Here is an 18,489-nt window from a genome sequence, read left to right on the forward strand (position 1 = left end):
AGCAAAGTCCCCCTGTGCTCTCTGCTTTAGGGTCTTTTGTAATGAAGTGCTATATTTATGTTCTAGTACAAATCAAGTTCCACTCTGAAGAATTTAAGTCTCAGAGACCTCTTGGAAATCCAGTCTGAATAACTGAACTTGCCCTGGGACACTAGCTAGCTCTATCATTTTTAATGTCTTCTGTCTAAAACGCTATGCCTCAGTGAATTTTACCAAATTAAAATGATACCATAATAGTCATTTTACTTGCTTTAATTTATTTGAACTTTGAAACAGAAGCAATGGTGAAAGGAAGGCAAACATAAATCCCCTCCAACAAAAGTTTGGGTATCTTTCCTTTTTACTAAAGAAAAACAGTGAATACTAGGACACCACTCAGAAAACAGATACATAATAATCTTTCCCAAGGAAACTAGCATTGTGAGTCTAATATTCATGGAGGTCTTTGAGATAATAACTAGAAAAAAAGCTACAAAAGAGGAAATCAAAGATATTATGTAAAAAGATCACTATTTTCTAGGGAAATTTTCTTAGGCCATTCTCTGAAATCTAAAGTCTGTAAATCGCTTATTTAAGTCTATCTTATAAATGCCCATTTGGTTTTCTGCCTTCCAAAAACACTGAAAGGTAATTTATTTTTTTTTAATTAATTTATTTGGCTGCATCAGTCTTAGCTGCAGCACGCAGGATCTTTAGCATGTGGGATCTATTTCCCTGATCAGGGACTGAACTCAGGTCTCCTGCATTGGGAGTGCAGAGTCTTAGCCACTGGACCACAAGGGAAGTCCCTGAAAGATAATTCTTCTTTATGTCTCTCAAATTTCTACCTATCTTTCCAGCATTAACTGCCTCTCTTATAGACTATCTTTTCAAGGATGTTTGTACAGAGGAAGATAGAATGCCTCCCTCCAAAGCAAAGAGCAGATAAACTTACAGCCCATTACAAAAGATTCAGGTTCCCTAAGCTTAGGGTTCTACTCCTGTAATGCCACCTTATACAGACTCAGATGTCACCCAGTCTTCTTTGTGTCTCTCTGGGAAAAGTGAGTGAGGCTCTAGGAGCTGGTGCAAATTCTGCTGCTCTGGCTATTTCTGCTGCTATAAGTAACTGTCTATCCTTTGACTCTGACCCAGGAATACTGTGTCCTCTGCAAGAACTTATGATCCTAGTTAGCTTGCAAGTAGGATAAAATCTCAAACCCTTCACAGCTCTTGACATGAAAATAAAAGTTTACTTTAAACTAGGTTGTTTCACTGCCCAACAAACCTTTTAGTTAAACAGTGTAATAGCATAATAAACTAAATAAGTAAAACTTCAGTAATAATGCACTGGTTGTAAGGCAGCTGTGTGACCTAACGAACGTAAGCAGTGCTTAAAAAAAAAAAAAAAAAAATCTTGTATGAATGGAAGTGATCAAAAGACCAAAAGAATTTAACACTTCATGTTTCAAATGGCTATCTGGTAATACTTGTCAACATTTCTAATTTAGATCAGACACCTTACTGATACTGATATACTAAAAACTGAAACAAAGGAAGTAGTCTAATAATGTTCCAAAATTTATGGCATGAAGCAAAAAATTTGACAACAGAAGAAATCAAAATTTTAATTTGAGAAAGGGATTTGGAAAAGACAGGAAGTTTATGGGATTTTTAATTGAAATACAGTTGCTTTATAATATTGTGTTAATTTCTGCTGTACAGCAAAGTGATTCAGTTATGCATATATATGTTCTTTTATTAAATATTCTTTTCCACTATGATTTATCATAGGACACTGAACACAGTTCTCTGTGCCATACAGTAGGACCTTGCTGCTTATCTATTCCATATATAAAAGCCTACATGTGCTAACCCCAAGCCCTCACTCCTTTCCTCCCCTAACTCCCTCCTCTGTGGCAACCACCAATCTGCTCTCCATGTCCATGATTCTGTTTCTGTTTCATAGACAGGTTCACCTGTGTCACATTTTAGATTCCACACGTTAAGTGATATTATATAGAATCTGTCTTTCTCTTTCTGACTTAACTTAGTATAATAATCTCTGGTTGCATCCATGTCGCTGAAAATTGCACTATTTCATTTTTTTGTATGGCTGGGTAGTATTCCACTCTACATATGTATCACATCTTCCTTATCCATTCATCTGTTGAAGGACGTTTAGGCTGTTTCCATGTCTTGGCAATTGTGAACAGTGCTGCTATGAACATAGTGGTACATGGGTATTGTTGAATTATAGCTCTGTCTGGATATAGTTCAAGATTGCTGGATCATATGATAAAGCTATTTTTAGTTTTCTGAGAAATGTCTATACTGTTTTCCAGTGACTACACCAAATTACAAAGCAATATATGGTTTTTAAAAGCATACACAATATTATAATATAAATGTATACTTTTAAAACAACAAAACCTCTACAAATTCAAATACAAACTACAGAACATAGAGCTGGGGAAAAACTTCACATCTACGAGGATAGCAAGGGAAAATTAGTAATTCCCAGAGGAGACAGAAAAGGCAAAAGAATAAAGCAGCCTAGAGTTTAGGGAGGGTGTCACAAGGACGGCAGAATAGGGTGACTCTGACTCCTCTCCTCTCACAAGGATACCCAAATTACATCTATTTACAAAGCAACTATCTATGAGGACAACCTGAGGACTAACAGAAAAGATTTCTACAACTAAAGATAAAAAGAAGGAACTATGAGGCAGTAGGAGGGACAGAGATGCAACATAGTTAATACCCATACACCTAGGAGGGTGACCCATAAACAGAAGAATCATCATAGTTACAAAATTCTCCCCAAGGTGTGAGATGCCCAAGCCCCACACCAGGCTCCCCAGCCTGGGGATCCTGCACTAACTGAGAAGGGAAGACAAGCCCCAAGAACATCTGGCCAGCTGGGCTTCTCTACAGTAGAGTCAGAGGGTTGTACAAAACAGAGACTCTGCTCTTAAAAGGGTTAGGTATGGGTCCAGTACAAAGGCAGTAATTTCAAATGAGCCTGAGTCAGATCTACTTGCTAATCTTGGAGAACCTTCTAGAAAGGTGGAAGGCAAATGGAATTTCTGCTGGAAACACAGATGCTGGCAGCAGTCATTTTTTAGGAGCTCATTTTATCATGAGGACAGTGGTGCTTGCCAGCACTACTGTGGAGTCCTTCCTCTAGCATATTAGTGCCAGGGACTTACCACCCACTAGTGGGCCAGCACCAGACCCTATCCTCCTGGGACGCCCAGTCACACCAGGATCCTGCCCTGCCTGTGAGCAGACCATCTCCAGTCCCAGAATATTCTGAGCTTCATAGCTAGCCAGTTTAGAACCCAACTGCACATACCAGCAGGCCAGCAGCTACTCTGGCTGAGTATGAGAGAGGGACTGGCTGGCAACTGATCTGGGGACAGCTCTGTCTCCTAGTGTACCAGGAGCAGTCGGCCTCACCAAAATAGGGGGACCTGTGCAGCCCACATAGGGGTCACACCCTAAAGCATGTATTAATAGCTCTAGTAACTATAGGGGAGTATGCTGCTGGGCCCCAGAGAACGTCACCTACAAAAGGCCACTTCTCCAAAATCACTCAATACAATTGACCTGTATTGTCAACTGTACTGACACACAGGAAAAACAAAACAAAAACAGCAAAATATGCAAAATGAGGAAACAGAGGAGTATGTTCCAAACAAAGGAATAAGACAAAACCTCAGAAACAGGACTAAACAAAGGGGAGATAAGCAATCTACTCAATAGGGAGTTAGGTAATAATCATAAAGATGCTCAATGAACTCAGGAACAGAATGGAGGAATAGTGAAAATTTTAACAGAGATAAAATATAATGAAAACAACAGAGGCAAAGAACACAATGAATAATAATATCCAAAATAAATGGATATGGTTACAAACTTCTATTCCTCAAAGACACTATAAACAGAGGAATTATTTCTTTAAAAGCAACAGCATAGAAAAATTGAATAGATATTTGACAGGCACGTCACGGGCTTCCCTGGTAGCTCAGCTGGTACAGAATCCACCTGCAATGCCGAAGACCCCAGCTTGATTCCTGGGTCAAGAAGATCCCCTGCAGAAGGGATATGCTACCCACTTCAGGGTTTCCTTGGTGGCTCAGTCAGTAAAGAATTCGCCTGCAATGTGCGAGGCCTGGGTTTGATCCCTGGCTTGGGAAGATCCCCTAGAAGAGAGCATGGCAACCTACTCCAGTATTCTAGCCTGGAGAATCCCCATGGACAGAGGAGCCTGGAGGGCTACAGTCCATGGGGTGACAAAGAGTCAGACATGACTGAGCAACAAGCACAGCACAGCAGTAGGCATGTCACAACAGAGGATATCTAAATGGACAATACATATATCAAAAAGTGTTCAACACAGCATCAAAGAAATAAAATCACAATGAAATTCTGTTAAAAAAACCACCAAATGCTGGCAAGAATGAGAAGAAACTAGAATTTTCACACATTACTAGTGGAAGAGTAAATTGATGCAATCACTACAGAAAAGTTTTGACAGCATTTACTAACAAGAACATACACATATTCCATATCCCAGTAATTTCACCCTAGATATAATGCAACTAGAAATCTGTACATTTGCGCACCAAAAAACTATGTGCATGAATATTGATGGCATAATTATTCACAATACTTATACAATAAAATATAGCAATAAAAATGAACTAATGATACACAGAATAAAATGATGAAGCTCTCAAACCATAATGAGTGAAAGAAGATAGCACAAATCACGCTGAACTAATCTATGGTGTTAGAAGCCTTTTGGATTGAAGTGAGGAGTAGTAAATGGGAGAAAATTTGATATAAGTTCTAGGGTACTAATAATGCTTTATATCCAATTACCTATATAAATACACTCATGTGATTACATACATGCATTCACTTTGGAAAATGCATAGATCTTACAGTTTATTCATTTTTCTATATATATTTCAGGAAGAAGTTTATTAAAAAATAGAATACTTAAAAAAGTAAAGTTAAAGGGAAAAAAATTATAAATAAAGACACTACAAAAAAGGGAGAAAAGAACTGGACTTGAGAGACGAGAGCATTCCCTATGTTAATTAATCTGCAAGTATTTTTAAAGAACAGTTCTCAATGAGCGAATCTCTATTCTGGACCTGTATTACTTGCCAATTCAGTACTATTCATATTAAAGCAAAACAAATCATAAAATATTATGTCATGAAGCCACTGAGAAGATATAGCCATTGACTACAAGTTACTCTTTCACAGTGTTCTTTTTCAATATTAACCCTACTTATATTTTCAAAATATTCACTGAGAAACTCCTAGGCATATTTAACTTACCCAGCAATGTACTGAGCTCTTTCACGCAATAATACAAAAGCGCAAGAAGGTAGATAAACCTTTCACAGTGCTAACAGTCTAATAAAGAAGACATATTAAAAGAAGTTGTTATTATTATATGCCGTGCCAAGTACAATGACATAGAACAAAGTAGCACAAAAACATGTCAGGGACATCTAACTCAGCTTAGCAGCATTAGTGACAGTTTAGAGTTAGGTAATTCTCACAGAAATCATTCAGTAAATTCTTTAATTTCACAAATGAAGAGAGACTAAAACTGTGTACAAGCTCAAGTAATTAGACCTGAAAAATGAACTGATGAAAAACTGATAATATGGGAATTGAGGCCAAAGAGGCAGTGGAGTATTCAGATGATAGCATATATGAAGGCCTAGGGACAAGAATGAGCATAACGCTTTAGAGATTACATGGCCCTGAAGAACAATAAAAGACAAAATCTCTGTCCTTATAGAGTTCATTCTTAGAAAGAAAAAACATGTTCTAAATAAACCTAAATCCAACTCTGTTCATTTGCAGATATGTGAGAAAATAAAGGGCAGACTGTCAGAAAAGGAAAATTGAAAGATGGATTATAGATCTGCAAAACCTAACAGGGGATACTGGAAATTCTAGCCATAGGCCTTCAGATTCTTTCTCAATATGAAGTTCAATGTTTCTATACTCTATATAAAGGTACTGTATTTTATACAAATGCTATTCTTGAAAACAATATAAAGTTGAAACAGAATTTATATGAATTATATGTTAAGTGTATATCAGAGTTTGAAAAATTAAAAATTTCTGAAGCTATCATATTATTGCAACCAGTCTTCCATGGTCCTAGATCTGTCACCAGCTCAGGTGTCACTTTACATATAAAACTTTGTTCCTCTGGCCATCAGTTATCTCATTTATTACATGGAAAGAAAAAAATATATTTTCTCTAAATTATTTTTTTATCTTTAAAATTCTATGATGCTAAGCTTCAATTATTAGACATCACCATTCTTAAGGAAGCCATACTCAAATCTATGCTAAGTAATTAAAATTTGAAAAATACATATATTTTTATAAACTGGAAGTAAATAATTAACTACGGGAGCAAATGGACACATGTACATCATCAAGGAATATAGCTTAGGGCAAGCAATCTATGACAATTCCTTTCCTTACTAAGTTTAGTTGATTTTAAAAATATAAACAAAAACAGAAGCAATACTTCTATGTTCTTAAGAAACACAACTTTGAAACAAAAAACAGGTGTAGATAATTAAATGTGTCATTTTGTTTTCATTATTTTATGTTCTAATGATCTCAAAAGTTTTGAAATGGAAAACAAGATGCAAGGAAGAGGAAAAAAGGCAAAATGCCCCAAGCAAGCCTAATGCCAACACATTCTTTCCAGTAATATGACATGTTCTCTGTAAGACCCACATCACTCTCCAGATATAATCAGTTCTGGACAAGAGTAATTACTCTAAATTCATGCTCTTCAAAACCATATGCTCCATATTCAATCAACAAACATCTTGTGCCGAGCATATGGCATCCTACAATTTTACAATTTATGCTTGCTAAATAATAATGTTATTTTTTGAGACTGCAATTAAGTTCCTTCTTGAAAACTAAATTGATCACAGGAGTAATAATGTTTTTTAGAATTACTGTCTACCCTACAGACAATTATATAAAGAAGCAACATGAAACACAGGCATCTGGATCTCAGATTTGAATTTTAAAAGTCATGTGTAAAACTTCTGAGTAGTATACTCAGGAATATGAAGTCTGAGAGCAACTGTAACAAAATATTAAGTCTCTTTTTTTAAAATAAACTTTCCTCAAAATAGTAGAGCTCCAGTAAACGTTTTATCTGGAGTATTTATTCTCCCTCAACTCAGTATTAAATATAGACAAGGTGGTAAGTATCACTCGATATATCACTGGGAGAGTTCCATTTCTCACTTCTTATTCATAGAAAAGAAGTTAAACAGAATACTCTCAAAGAGGGTACTGTGGTTCTTGTGTTATTTATATTACAAATGATTGATATAACTTAAACTGATTGCAGAAGCCAAGTCTATTCTGAATCCCCTATCACTTTTAAAAGTTGCTCTTAAAATAATGGCACTATGAAAAGCACCCTGGTCTCAAGACCCAAATTATGGGCCAAGACTTCACTAACTGCTTGAGCTTTGACTGGTCACATAGTCTGTCCTCATCTGTGAAATTAGGGAATGTACTAAATGATTCTGGATAAAGTCTTCTAGTTTTACATAAAACATCAGAATTAATTCACTTCACCAGTCCCAGGTTTTAACAAACTTTCCTAAAAATACAGCTTTTAGTTTCAAATTCTCGATGTCAAATTATTTACTCACCTGGCTTACCGACCCTATTAAAATGTAGAGTTTTTTAAAAAAGGACAATTGATTAGAGCACAGTTTGTATGCCAACAAAGGCTGAAGATCTATGGCTTGGTGGACTAGGGCAAGGCCCATGGAAGAGAGGAACTTAAGAAAATAATGAAGGGATAGAGCCAGGTCTGACTGTGACTTGAGAAAAGGGGGCAGAAAGGGCGGGCAACCCAGCTATATTTATCTCTTTTTTGGAAGGTACAAAAACTCTAAATAACACACCATTAAAACTGAAAAAAAATTCCCAATCACTGTCCCTTTTCCCTCAACTTTCAATCACCCCTCAATTTATTGCAATCTAGTAGCGAGCCACAGGACCCCACTCTCTTCTAAGGACCTCATGACATTCCAGGTACTAAGCACTTGATATCCCTGTGGTCTCTATACTGCTGCTGGCTTCACTATTTACTTCCTGGGTGATCTTGGTGAAGTTCTGTAACTAAATTTCTGAACTAAGTTTCTTCACCTATACAATGAAGATAAACATATAAAGGATGCTGTAAGAAATTATTAACAAGTGTTAAGGCACTTCAAACAATGGCTGACACACTAAATACTCAACTGGTGGTAACTAATAATATATTATTTCTAATTACTTTCTCCCTGGAATCTACCCTCATTTTAGTCACCACTTTTTTGGGTTCTCTTCCCCCTCTCTTGCCATTCTTCAGTCTCCTACCACTTTTCCCAACAATTCAACCTCTGAGTGGTGATCTGTCCCCAGGATCCCTTCTTTCTTCATTAGCATGTTAAAACCCCCTGATCATTCACAAATACAACACAAATGTATTATAATCTCACCTGTTACACTGCTGCACTTCCCTGTGCACCCTGAGCTCTATGCTGCTGCTGCTGCTAAGTTGCTTCAGTCGTGTCCGTCCGACTCTGTGCGACCCCATAGATGGCAGCCCACCAGGCTCCCCTGTCCCTGGGATTCTCCAGGCAAGAACACTGGAGTGGGTTGCCATGCCCTTCTCCAATACATGAAAGTGAAAAGTGCAAGTGAAGTTGCTCAGTCGTGTCTGACTCTTCACGACCCCATGGACTGCAGCCCACCAGGCTCCTCCGTCCATGGGATTTTCCAGGCAAGAGTACTGAAGTGGGGTGCCACTGCCTTCTCCAGTGAGCTCTATGAGGAGAGTCCAATTCTCTCTTACTTGCTGAGGTAGCCTCGGCACCCAGTGCAGTGCCTGACTCAAGAAATGAATGAATGAATAAACTTTGCTCATTCTAAGTGATTTCATTCATTTCAATGGCTTCAGTCATCATCTAACTGTTAAGAACTTGCTGACCCACGTATCCAACCAAAACTCTCAACTCCAAAACCTGCAATTTAAAGTCCTGAAGCTAAGACAATGTGAAGAATAAAAAGTGATAGAAGGTGGAGGACAGAGTGTGGAGGACAGAGTGGGCAGGAAGAAAAATCTCTACAGTCCAGACAAGAGTAATCAAAACAGTTATGATGTTTAAAAAAATCTTTTAAAGTTGAAACTCTGAATAAATCTTGAAAAAGAGCTAACTGGGTTTGATAAAGAGTAACAAAAAAAGCAGTCAAGAATAACTCTTAGAAATAACTTCCATTTAGAAAGACTGATTTTATTTTCGCAATTGTTTTAATTAGAAAGAAAACCTTTCCTCAAGTTTTCTACTTTTATAGCCTTGGCAAGGCAACTCAGAAAATTTTCCATTAGTGAAGTAAATGGTATATATCACTTAGAGCTTAACCAGAATTTAAACTACCACCTGTTTTCCTAAAACAAACCATTCAACTCCAGTCATTTCAAATGAACAGCAAACGTAATACTAAGATACCCAAATCACTGACCAAAAAAAATTCCACTTCTTATATAATATCCATAATATTTATGCAGTAGGAAAAATTCCAACATCACAAATATAACTATCACTATATTTCAGAGTTATAAACCAGAGGGGAAAATTCAATGCAATATGAAATATTATACCACATAATTACTGCCTATTTATCCAGTTACAGTAATAAGTAAAGATAGGCTCCCTTATAAAATGCTAATTAGAGTGACAATCGTGATTCATACATCAATTTTATTTTTTTGCTCTACCGCAGGCCTACAGTGGACTCACTTGTGAGACAAAGTGGGGATGGGAGGGAAGAGATTGTGACTCTGATTGTGTTTGACAGGAGAGCTCTCACATTCAGCAAGAACATCTGTCAGGGAGGCACCCCTCCCCACCCCCAAAAGCCATATCTAAGTCTAGTCTGCATATTTCTATTGATGGGCAAGACTTTAACTGATCCAGATTCAGTAAAAATCAGTACTCTAGAAGAGAATGGAATGTGCTATATTTCCCTGAGATTTCTTGTACTAGAGTAACAAATACTTCATAAAATCAAGAATACTGTCAAAATTCAAATAAACATCTACCAGAGAAATGCATAAATACACACAAAACATTTTTTTTCCAAAAACAGAAAGTGACACCTACCAAGAGCCTCTATAAACCACGAACACTGCTGTCAGGCTATACTTCTAAACCTTGTAAGAACTCTTTAGAAAAATGTTATCCCTATTTAGCAGGTGAGAGAACAGTTCAAGAGGTTAATGGCTTGCTCAATGACTCAGCTGATAGGAGGTAGTGTTAGTATTTGAAACTAGAGCTTACCATGGCTTTCCTTGAAGCCCCACTATTTCCCTGCAATTTATTTAAAAATACAGAATTTTTACAGTATCAATATTTTAATTCTAACTTAGAAAATTACATTAGCAGAATTCAAAAAAATGGTGGAAAATGTTAGAAAAAGAACCTTTCTTAAGAGCTGGACTGGATGGAGAAGATCCTCCATAAATTCCTATTAAAACAAGCTAGTGAAGGGTGGGAGGATTAACAGCTATAAATATCTCAGAACTCCACCACAAGACAGATAAAATTTTCCATTTCAAAAAAAAGTTATGTTATAGTAATTTAGATTCAGTATTTTTACTAGACCTACGTAAGTGTAATAATGACAAAACCATTGTTTAAATAAGAGTTTTAGCTCTTCCTGTTCTGTGATGGTATCTTATCAAGGCCCAAGCATTTGGTATGAATATGTTGAAATGATGTGTAATCAACAAGGATGCTAAAGATAAATTCTTAGAGATGTGAAGCGAATGCTTCCTTCCACTGTAAACAAAATGACTGAGTCCATTTCTTGAAGAAATCAAGCTCTATTTATATTCACTCTCCTGAAATGGCACAGACAGCCTTAGAAGGATAAGTTTATAATAAATCCCTGCATTTGGAAAACACTGTTGCTAAGCATCCTCTAACATTCAACAGAGTTTATATAATTCATGTCTCTGCTGCATAATTAACATCTCATGTTTTCTAAAAAAGCATGGTATGCTTATCTATGCTGTTAATTTAAAATATTATAAATTTTGAGGGAATTAATAAAAGGCTATGCAACTAATTAATTAGAAAGGCAGCCTAATCCCAGGACAGATACAAACATAGACATTAAATGTCAAGATGTGTCAGAGTTGAGCTTTTAAAACAGCTTGTCTGCTTGAGATAAAACGTTTCAAAATGCAGCTGCTCTTTGCTTAAAAAGGTGAACTACAAAACATTAGGCTTTTGGACAAGTCACCACTTATCAAACCACACTCTAGCTCAAAAATTAATTATACGGAAAATATAACATTTGAAAATCAGTTTCACACCCAGCATTCAACATCAAACACTGTATCTGCTCAGATAAAACAAGATACAAGTGTTGAAAGCAACACTACAGTAGTATTTCCAACTTTCTTATTCATTACAGACACAGTTTAAAAATATGGATAATATTCAATAACACTAGAATAGAAGAGCAGAAAAGCTGAGAGTATACACACTGCAAAAGATGCAGTATCACTCTCACAAACTCTGGAACAGACTGCAAATCTTCTGTCCTCTGGAAAACCATGCACAAACATATATACTACAAGGATTTTGACCTTTTGTATTAATAAACCACAAATAATAACCTTATGATTACCAAAGCAATCAGGAACATAGTTCACTTCAGTTTTATTAATTCTGAATCACTTCAATGTATGCAATGACTAGATACCCATGCATCACTTTTGTTAAAAACAGCAGAGTTTCCCCAACTAAGAGGCCAGCTCAGAAAAAAGGAAAACCATCAGGCAGCCAACACACAAAAAACGCAAAGAACATGTATGTCCGAAAGGCATAAACAAGCAGATGTTCTAGGAAAAACACGTCTATATTCTTCTTTGTATTCTTCATTGTTAACCCTCAATTATTTCCTTAATTGTGGCTTTCTAGCTTTCAGAATTATTTTCATTTTACCTGTTACTTTAAATTAATTTGTATTGGAGTACAGCCGCTTTACAATGTTGTTTTAGTTTCTGCCGTAGAACAAACTGAATCAGCTATATGTATACATATATCCCCTCTTTTTTGTTATTTCCTTCCCATTTAGATCACTGAAGAGAATTCAGTAGAGTTCCCTGTGATATACAGCAGGTTCTCATTAGTTATCTGTTTTATACATAGTAGTCTATACATGTCAATCTCAATTTTCTGATTCATTCCACCTCCTCTCCCCTCTTGTTATGCACACATTTGTTTCTCTACATCTGTGTCTCTATTTCTGCTTTGCAGATAAGTTCATCTGTATTACTGTTCTAGACTCCACATATAAGTGAAATTACAGGATATTTGTCTTTCTCTTTCTGATTGACTTCACTCTATATGACAGGCTCTAGGTCCATCCATGTCTCCGCAAAAGGCACAGTTTCATTCCTTTTTATGGCTGAGTAATATTCCATTGTATATATGTACTGTATCTTTTTATCCATTCTCTTTTGATGGACTTCTGGCTGTTTCCATGTCCTGGCTATTGTAAATAGTGCTGCAATGAACATTAGGATGCATGTATCTTTTGAATTATGGTTTTCTCTGGGTATATACCCAGGAATATAGATCAATGGAAGAGGATAGAAAGCCCAGAGATAAACAGACGCACCTACAGTCACCTAATCTGTGATGAACAAGGCAAGAATACACAATGAAGAAAAAGACACCTCTACAAGTGGTGCTGGAAAAGCTGAACAGCTACATGTAGAAGAATGAAATTAGAACATTCTCAAACACCATACACAAAAATAAAGTCAAAACAGATTAAAACCTAAAATGTAAGGCCAGACACTACAAACTTCTTAGAGGAAAACAAGTAGAACACCCTGTGACATAAATAGCAGCAAGATCTTTTTTGACTCACCTCCTAGAGTAAAACAAAAATAAACAGAACCTAATTAAAAGCAAAGGAAACCATAAACAAGACAAAAACTCTCAAATGAGAGAAAATATTTGCAAATGAAGCAACTGACAAAAGATTAATCTCCAAAATATATGAATAGCTCATGCAGTTCAGTATCAAAAACCAAAAACCCAATCAAAAAATTGGTCAAAGACCTAAACAGACATTTCTCCAAAGACATAGAGAGACAGCTCAACACCACTAATTATTAGAGAAATGCACATCAAAACTACAATGAGGTATCACCTCACACTGGTCAGAGTGGCCATCATCAAAAAATCTATGAATAGAATTATTTTGCACTTTAAAGTTTTATTCAAAACCATTATACACACCTGCAAAACAAACCTGAATACTCATCTTCTAGAAGAAATGACATAGTGGTTCAGGACAGTAGATCACTATCACAAAAAAAACTCTAGGAAGAAACTCAACACTATCAGTCAAAGAGTCAAAATTATATAACCTAAACTTAATGCAGTTATTTAAATCCGTTACAGAGGAACTCCAAAAATCAGAGAGATGGGTGGGCCTTGATCAGTGGTTCTCAAAGTATAGCCCTTGGGATAGCAGCACTGGTATCAGCTGTAACCTGAGAGAAATGCAAATTCTTGTACCTGACCTGGACCTATTAAACCAGTAGGATGCAGCCCAGGTTTGTGTCCTAATAAGCTCTTCAACTAATTCTCATATACAAGTTTAACACAGGAGAAACACTGGCCTAATAATACAAATTCTTGTTCACAAGCAAGTACAAGACTGGCTACTTCAAATCACTTGGGAAATATTACAAACACTGATTCTAGTTCCCCACTTTCTTTATTCAATCAAGTATGGAAAGGGAGCATGTATGTCAACCTAAGGCATGATAAGGTTTAAGCAACAATGACCTATGTCGGTGGCTCTCAAAGTGTGGTCCCCAGACCGAAAGCATCAGCAGCAGTTGAAACATGTTAGGAATTCACAGGCACCAGCCCAGACCTACTGAAACTGAAATTCTGGGAAAAGTGCACAGCCAGCCATCTTAGTAAACTGTAGTTTATTAAGTTCTCCAAGTGATTCTGATGCATGATAAAGTTTAAGAACCTCAACTCCAAGTGATCTGTCCGGAACTGAGAACATGTGAAATGAATGAATTCTGCAGAAGAGAATATATAATAGAGGAAGAATTAACTTGTTTACCGATGAATACATCTCCTGGATCTGGATTTTCCGTCCTCACGAATTTGGAGGTTAAGGTGTCTTACTTCCTACACACGCCAGTGGGAATTTTGAAGCTGTCCACTTAAACACAACCCAACTGGTGAACAATGAAAATGCCTCCTAAAAAGCATTGGTTTTAACCAAGATGTAGTTAAATCCACAGTCAGAACTATACCTGAGAAATCTTGTCAGTGGGAAACCCAAAATTGACTGGAACTATACAAAAAACAGCAGTAGTTATTTAAGGGGGCTTCCCTGATGACGCAATGGTAAAGAATCCATCTGCCAATTCCGGAGACACCAGAGACGCGGGTTTGATCCCTGGGTCAGGAAGATCCCCTGGAGGAGGAAATGGCAACCCACTCCAGTATCCTTGCCTGGAAAATCCCATGGACAAAGGAGCCTGGAGAACTACAGTCCACAGGGCTGCAAGAGTCAGACACGACTGAGCACACATTTAAAGCACCACAAGACACTTCCTTGTCTGTCTACTGCTACCTATGATGGTAGCAATAATCACCTGGAGTTGTTCCTTTAGCATAGAGCAGGGATTTTTGAAGGCGCCAGAGGTCAAGAAGAGACGAAACTCACCAGGAGTTTAAAGACAAAACTGAACTCAATTCTGAGATTAATAAATGTTTTTATTACCCTACCAAGAGGAGTAGGGGCTTCCCTAATAGCTCGTCTGATAAAGAATCCACCTGCAATGCAGGAGACGCCAATTTGATCTTCCCAACTTAGGGAAGATCCCTGGAGAAGGGGCAGGCTAGCCACTCCAGTAATTATGGGCTTCCCTGATGGCTCAGCTGGTAAAGAATCCACCTGCAATGCAGGAGACCTCAATTTGATTTCTGGGTTGGAAAGATCCCCTGGAGAAGGGATAGGTTACCCACACACCAGTATCCATGGGCTTCCCTGGTGGCTCAGCTGGCAAAGACTCTGCCTGCAATGCAGGAGACCTAGATTCCATCCCTGGGTTGGGAAGATCCCCTGGAGAAGGGAACAGCTACCCACGCCAGTATTCTGGCCTGGAGAATTTCACAGACTGTACAGTCCCTGGGGTCGCAAAGAGTCAGACATGACTGAGCGACTTCCACAAGAGGTGTAGAGCGGTAACTATGTCTCATTATGTCTCCTGGTTTTCACATACACTTCCCAAATACTTATTGGGCATCTATTTCGTACTAGAAATCATTAATATTGCCTCTAAATATTAAGATTTTACCATGATTCTTTTTGTAAAAAATCATGATTCTAACTTTGTAATTCTAAGCTCAATGTAATAATTGTGACCGCTTCTACCTGTCCAAGGACACTTACTATAGTAAAATAAAAGAGAGGGCCACCAGTTCAAACTTTTCTAGGCAGTCATTTAAAAAGACTAAGAGCCATTCAATTTTTACCCTAATAACTTCTCTAAATTTGCATTTACTTAGGAGGAAACATTAAATGTTCAATTCTTTTTACTTAGAACTAGGAGAATCAGATCAGATCAGATTAGTCGCTCAGTCGTGTCCGACTCTGCGACCCCATGAATCGCAGCACGCCAGGCCTCCCTGTCCATCACCAACTCCCGGAGTTCACTCAGACTCACGTCCATCCAGTCAGTGATGCCATCCAGACATCTCATCCTCTGTCGTCCCCTTCTCCTCCTGCCCCCAATCCCTCCCAGCATCAGAGTCTTTGCCAGTGAGTCAACTCTTCGCATGAGGTGGCCAAAGTACTGGAGTTTCAGCTTTAGCATCATTCCTTCCAAAGAAATCCCAGGGCTGATCTCCTTCAGAATGGACTGGTTGGATCTCCTTGTTGTCCAAGGGACTCTCAAGAGTCTTATCCAACACCACAGTTCAAAAGCATCAATTCTTTGGCGCTCAGCCTTCTTCACAGGAGAATACATAATCAAATTTACCATATGGCTAAGTTTTTTCTTCCTATGCTCAATGCACATATTAGGGATGCCCTTGATAAGTAAGATATGCCCATTCTATAGCATTTGGACCATAATTCCACTATTTTTAATGCATACAGAGTTTGAGTTGTTTTATCTTCCCTTCTGAGTCATACTATTAACCAAATGTATAATTTACTCAAATCCTTAGTCAGAAACTATAAAACTGTTTCAATGAGAAAAGGCAGTTGACTTCACAATCTGTATTAGTCTGCTTTGTAGCATTATTTCTAAGGACAGTGCAGGAAAAATTCCTGACTAACCAGTTAAATTCAGGCAAACAAGTATAAAAGAGATGACATTGAAGCATGGAAAGGCCAGGTATATGCAAGTAGCTCATGAGGTCAGGCCAGGTTTACTGTGTAACTTGGGTATTTCCAGGTTATTACCCATTTATTACCCAAACTTATTTAAGTTCATTCTACCCTTCCTATCTTTCCTCCCTCCCTCTTTTTCCATTTCTTTCTTGTTCTCTTATATCTGGGGAATGTCATATGTACAAGGGTACTTAGATATCATCTACCATAACTCCGTTAATTTACAAATGGAAAAAAATTAAGGTTCAGATAAGGTAAAGAACTTGCCCAAGACCACAAGTCTGATCTTAAAGGTATTTTCTACTAAAAATCCATTTTCTACTATAACTCCCCACCCTGCTGCCTCTTTAGGAATATCCCTTGCAAAACTTCTAGGACACTGTTCTTAAGCTTTATTCTCTACATAAAATTAGAGAACAACATTATGTAATACAACACAGGCTAGTATTTAAGACAGTATACAGAAACCACATTATTTTCCCTACTGGACACTTTAGCTCTGAGACTAAATCATTTTTAAAATTACGTTCTCAAAATCTGATGTATTGCTAGATTAGGGGAAACAGAAGGTAAGTTTAAATACCTGATGATTTGAAATCATTAAGTCATATTAACAGCAGTTAATATTTATTTACTGCTTGTATATGCCATGTACATACATCCTTTTTATGTGTACATATCTTCAAATAAGCATTCTCTCCCTACCCTACCTTCTGACCCTTTCACAACTTTTTCAATTAAATGTAACACAGCAGTAGAAATTAAGTTTTCTTGCCATCTTCCTAAAGTTCTTGGCGGGGGGCGGGGGGCGGGGTTTCTATTTATATCTAGTATGTGACTAGAAAGTAGATGATCCTATTTACATCTGGTATGTGAGTTACCATATCACTTTTCCCTAGTTTTGAGCATGTATCTCACTGTACTGTTGTTGTTGTTTAGTCACTAAGTCATGTCTGACTCTGCAACCCCCTGGACTGCAATCCACCAGGCTCCTCTGTCCATGGCAAGAATAGTGGAGTGGGGTTGCCATTTCCTTCTCCAGGGGATCTACTAGACCCAGGGATTCAACCCACGTCTCTAGCATTGGCAGGAGGATTCTTTACCGCTGAGCCATCAGGGAAGCTCTATCTCACTGTATAGTTCTTTACAGATCTTTTTCCTTCATCAGATTGTATGTCTCTAGACAGCATGAATCCCAGAACCTTCTAGAATGCATGAAATCTATTAGAAAGTTGAAAAAGGATGCTGAAGAATGAATCCTTGCCTAGATAAGCAAGTACAAAGTAATGCTTAAAGAGTAATACAGACTTTTCATTGTCACCTAATGGAATGAAGGAAGCAAAGTAAACCACTAATATTTCTGTTTCTTGATCAGCAGGGAATTCATTTTCATGATCAAACTCATCAATGCTATGAAGAACAAGAAACTAGGCAGAAAGGGACTCTGTCCAAGACCATAAAGTACCAGCAGAATGTTCATATTTACCTTGTCATCTGCATAACCTATAGTCCTCCCTAGTTGTGTGTCCTCTAAAATGGAAATTGTGAAAGTGACCAAATAGAGTGAATTAAAACTTATTTTTTCTACAAAGAATTAATATATCCAAATTATCTCTTCCAAATATCTTTTCTATTCTTCCTTCTCAAAACTGTTTCCCTGCACACCTACGTCAGATTATAAAGATCAAATGACTAATAAAAGTCCAGAACCTAGTAAATTTGATTAACTATGAATCAAAGCTTTGCAAATAAAAGTTACCATATTTCTGTACCAAAACTGTAAAAAAAAAGCCAAAAAACTAAATTCCCAATTCAAGAATTCAATTTCTTTCATGACCTACAAGGGTTAAACTTTATTTAAAGCACCTTATGAAGATACTGGATAGGTCACACACTGGAACAGAATGCCACAAATGAAAAAAGATTCCTCCAAAATATAAAAGGACTTAGAAACATATGTCCATACTAGAGGAAAAAATA

The 18,489-nt window shown here is 37.3% G+C and overlaps 1 protein-coding gene across 27 annotated transcripts in view; it reads right to left on the reverse strand.

Moving 5' to 3' along the window:
- AFG2A (AAA ATPase AFG2A) overlaps positions 1-18,489 on the reverse strand; it is a 382,680-nt gene that overhangs the window by 344,776 nt on the left and 19,415 nt on the right. The gene's annotated exons all lie outside the window — the stretch shown is intronic.

Source organism: Bos grunniens, chromosome 17, assembly GCF_055505025.1.
Source record: "Bos grunniens cultivar Pamir isolate PY7600 chromosome 17, Bosgru_T2T1.0, whole genome shotgun sequence".
Taxonomy (NCBI): domain Eukaryota; kingdom Metazoa; phylum Chordata; class Mammalia; order Artiodactyla; family Bovidae; genus Bos; species Bos grunniens.